At 49.0% G+C, this 5,000-nt stretch overlaps 1 protein-coding gene across 2 annotated transcripts in view; it reads right to left on the bottom strand.

Annotated features, from left to right (window-relative positions):
- Myo31DF (Unconventional myosin ID) overlaps window positions 1-5,000 on the bottom strand; it is a 130,906-nt gene that overhangs the window by 89,527 nt on the left and 36,379 nt on the right. The gene's annotated exons all lie outside the window — the stretch shown is intronic.

Here is a 5,000-nt window from a genome sequence, read left to right as displayed (position 1 = left end):
TTCATCCCACTGAATGTTCAACGGTGACCACATCCGATCTGAGATGAACAACACGAGATCGAAAGTCGAGGCTTCAAGGGAACTCATGTCCCACCACCACCCCCCTTCTCCAGATCTCTCCCTGCCTAGTTGACAACCTGCCCAGCTGAAAGTTCAAGGAGAAGGGCAACGCAGGCTCCTGTAGAAGGCGCAGGCGAGGTACGTTATGTGCTGCAGGAGATGTAGTCGAGGTCTGAATGTTTTGGGAGGGATAAAACGGGGGAGGGGGGAAAAGAACATGTTTCCTGACCATCTGACGATAAGAACCCTTTGACACGACGGTACGACCCTTAGATATGATGGCCTGGCCTTCGACTTGAGCCTAATAGGTCTGGTCATGGGGCCAGGCTATCATACCAAAGGGTCGTACCGTCGTGTTCAAGGGTCGTACCGTCGTGCTCAAGGGTCGTACCGTCGTGCTCAAGGGTCGTAACGTCGTGCTCAAGGGTCGTACCGTCGTGCTCAAGGGTCGTAACATCGTGCTCAAGGATCGTACCGTCGTACTGAAAAGGTTAACAACTTCTTTAAGAGTGGACTCTTATCACAACATAGAAACTAAACGAGTCGCTGTTTTGCCACACACTGTCGCTCGAAGTTGGCCACGGTGAAGGTACACACACACACACACCACACGGAGGCGGTGTTTGATTACGGACGATGGTATTTACCAGCGAACTTCCACTATCCCCGACTACCGCTCGTCTCCCCTTCTGACACAACCGTTGCTCCTCCTGCCTGGATGGCATTTTGGGCAAGGTTTTTTGATGCGAATCCTATCACGTCCAGGGAAAAAAAAAAAAAAAAAGGGCGGCCAAGGCCATTTTTGTCTACATGGGCTTCCAAAGGCAAAAGACACAAACGAATCCACGTATCAACAGTCCACTATAATTTTCCTAGCCCTGCCGTAATGGACGCACTGGCGTACCGGTACTGTTCTGTGATGCTGACCAGACGACATTCTTGCCAGTTATGAAATTCACCGATAGGGCAGCAGCGAGACAACTTTTTACGGGGGCAGTCACCTCTCGATCGCACCCGGGCGCGGGGGGGAAACTTGAAACAATCCCTCGTGCAAATGGCACCTGAACCGCTTAATATCCCTCCAGCTCATGCGAGGTGGGTAATGTATCAGAGGCAAGGCATTATATATGCCAGCATGTATATGTCTGTGGATATATGTACTTACATACGAAAGCATACATATGAGTCTTATACATATATATATATATATATATATATATATATATATATATATATATATATATATATATATATATATATATATATTATCCCTGGGGATAGGGGAGAAAGAATACTTCCCACGTATTCCCTGCGTGTCGTAGAAGGCGACTAAAAGGGGAGGGAGCGGGGGGCTGGAAATCCTCCCCTCTCGTTTTTTTTTTTAATTTTCCAAAAGAAGGAACAGAGAATTGGGCCAGGTGAGGGTATTCCCTCAAGGCCCAGTCCTCTGTTCTTAACGCTACCTCGCTGATGCGGGAGATGGCGAATAGTTTGAAAGAAAGAAAAGAAAGAAAAATATATATATATATATTCCCTTTACAGAATATGAGAAATCTCAAAAATTTTCCCCCTTGATATTTCAAGAGCATTTTGACAAGGTATGGCACCGGGGTTCTGAACTACAACCTTCCCTCCCCTCACTTACCTCTCACGCCTACCTTCCTCTATGACCGATCTGTCCCCGTGGCTGATGATGGATCAACTAACTCCCTCTCTCCCCCTCTCTTAACAGCGGCGTCCCCCGGGTTCTATCCTGTTTCCTACACTCTTCCTGGACGAGTTCCTCCCTCCACCAAATACCTACATGTACTCATACGCCGATGACTGACCGCTGCATTCCGTCCCTACTTCCAATTCCGTTCCATCGTTCCATTCCTCGAGCTATGACTCGCTTCGGCGCAACTCTAAAAACACTGAGATTTTTAGACACGAATTCCCAGAGGGAGCCAACCCAAGCTACTGTTAAAGTTCAGTGTCTTTGAATCGTAATTTCATCCAATTCCTCATCGTAAAACTCCTCACAACCTTCCTATATTCTTCGATGGCTCTATAACACGACCACTCAAAACAATACAACCTACCTGGCATCACCGAAACATCTCAACCAAAACCTTGTGAGACCCGCACATGACATGACAGTTAAGTCTGCCCGCCACTTTAAAGAAACTGGAGCTCAGGTCCAGATGTCAAAGGCTTTCTGTCTTGCGAACAGTTGCTCCGGTGACACAAAGGATTGATTCGTCCTCGTGTGGAGCGTTGCTCTTACATCTGGGGTTGGACCGTGGTCCACGTTAACACACGACAGGAGTCGAATCCAAAGCAATCCAGCTCATCAACTCTCCCAACTCCGACCTATATAATACCTGACCCACTTGCCCAGAGTAGAATTGTTGACATTCTTCTGTTTCTGCTCTCGAGAAGTGGGTGGTGCGTGTACAGCCGCCGCGTCATTAGCATAAACCGCGTATTACCCGGTACGTCGCAGTGTCATATGATTCCCGCTTGTGTGGCGAGTGGCAACTCAAGGAAATGGTCGGTGTGGACCGTTGTCATGTCTGTTTCTTTCCTTACACCGCTAAGCTTCGGAAGTCTTTTACTTTCTCGTGGTTCTCGTAATACCTTCGATCTGGTACTTTAAGAAAAAAAAAAAGGGGAGGTTTTTACCACTTGCTGAAGAACTATTATATTTGTCTTCTTCTTTTCTTCTTTATCCCCATCTTTCATCACAAACTGCTCCCCGTGAATGGGGCCTCCGAGAAAGAGAGAAAGTATGACGCAGATATACTCCAAAGTACTCCGCCAAACATGTAAACATTAAGAAAATGAAAGGTGATACATGTTCCCAGAATGAAGACAGAGAACTTTAATGAGAGAATCTTTCTCCTCCTAGTAATGAAAAATCAAGTCTGGGAGGCGCAATCCCCTCTTAATGCTGCTGTGTTCGTCTCTCACCTCAAAAAAGAAACCCAACTTGCCTCGCTCAGCGCGTGGAGCGCAGCATCTAAGTTGCAAAAAAAACCATGAAATGGCTCCTAAGGGCACACGTGTATGTGTGTGTATGTGTGTGTGTGTGTGTGTGTGTGTGTGTGTGTGTGTGTGTGTGTGTGACATCACATCCTGTCTCACATTGTTGTTATGAACTGTAGAGATATGGAGGTCAGGACCCCACGTCATATCCTCCCCGACTGCCAGTAGTCAACATACGACATGAACATTCTTCTGCCTCAGTCGATCCAGAACAAACGTACGCTGTTAAGACTGAACTGTAGACTGTGACAGTAATGCTTAATGTCTTCTATATATATTTCTCAGATGCTACTATTCCTTTAGATATTCTAACTTTCATAAGTTGTGATGGCTACCAATTTGCTCAGCAACTCGCCATATATTCCCCTGTAACGGTATGACTGTAAACCACCAACTTGTAAGAAACTTGGTTTGCTCAGCAACTCGCCACATATTCCCCTGTAACGGTATGACTCTGTAAACCTTCAACTTGTAAAAAAATACTTGGTTTGGTAAGATTATGAAACTTTAAACTTAACATTGGACGATGGAGGCGGACTGAAACACAAGGTGAAAACTCACTAAGAAAACACAGTGTACCCCAAGTGTCCGGTGTGGTCGGGGTGTGGTGTGGTCAGCCATCACCTGCCTGAGTTACCCAGGTGGTCACCATACGAGAGATGAAGAGGAGGAGGAGGAGGTCCCATCGACATCCACACCATCTGCTGCTACACCTGTGGCTGTACCCACACCATCTGCTGCTACACCTGTGGCTGTACCCACACCATCTGCTGCTACAGCTGTAGTTATACCCACACCCACTACTACAACATATGTAGTTGTACCTACACCCTCACCCCGTCACTACAGTTGTAGGAGGACCCACACTACCAACACGTCACTACAGCTGTAGTAGCACCCACTCTACCACGTCACTACAGCTGTAGCAGCACCCGCACGTCACTACAGCTGTAGTGGTACCCACTCTACCACGTCACTACAGCTGTAGTAGCACCCATCCGACCAGCACGTCACTGCAGCTGTAGTGGTACCCACTCTACCACGTCACTACAGCTGTAGCAGCACCCACACCACCAACACGTCACTGCAGCTGTAGTAGCTTGATGGTGGGCCCACAGGACATGCCAGGGGTTCGATGGAGATGCAACAGGTGAGTGGGGCAAGGGACGAGACGTGTGCCATGTTGGGGGGGGGGGGAGGAGAGCTGAGGTGGAGGCGGTGGAGACGACGACCGCGGCGTGGTGGGGGAGGGGGGAGACAGAAGTAGGACCTGGGGAGGGGGGGGGGTAGAACAGCCACTCCTCGCCCCCCCCCCCCCCACACCCACCCATCTCCCTCTCCAGACACACACTCGGGAGTGTTACGTCACACGAGACCAGGTTTGGGTGTAGCGAGTAAGTAAGGATCTCTCTGAGCCATTCCTCTCTCTCTCTCTCTCTCTCTCTCTCTCTCTCTCTCTCTCTCTCTCTCTCTCTCTCTCTCTCTCTCTCTCTCTCTTCAATAAGCTCTCCACGCCGCAGCCACACAATAAAGTCGACATGAATCGCGTGGGCGGAGGGGGGGGCGGGGGGTCGATTAGAACGACCATGCATCCACCTGGGTGATAAGGGCGGATGATAAGGCCAACATGCATCCACCTGGGTGATAAGGGCGGATGATAAGGCCAAATCCATCTGAGTCATGATCATATGATCTGTGAATGCTGATCACGCATGCCAGGTGTGGGTGTGTGTGTGTGTGTGTGTGTGTGTGTGTGTGTGTGTCTGGGGGGGGGGTGGTGTACGCACCACAGGCTCTCCAGTAACAGGCAGAGGAGCTTATCAACAGGTGTCCATGGCGCTGAGCATATAAGATGCCTGCCTCTCTCTCTCTCTCTCTCTCTCTCTCTCTCTCTCTCTCTCTCTCTCTCTCTC

Source organism: Panulirus ornatus, chromosome 63, assembly GCF_036320965.1.
Source record: "Panulirus ornatus isolate Po-2019 chromosome 63, ASM3632096v1, whole genome shotgun sequence".
NCBI classification, from domain to species: domain Eukaryota; kingdom Metazoa; phylum Arthropoda; class Malacostraca; order Decapoda; family Palinuridae; genus Panulirus; species Panulirus ornatus.
The sequence above is the reverse complement of the archived record's forward strand: the minus strand, read 5'-3'. Positions and strand labels throughout refer to the sequence as shown.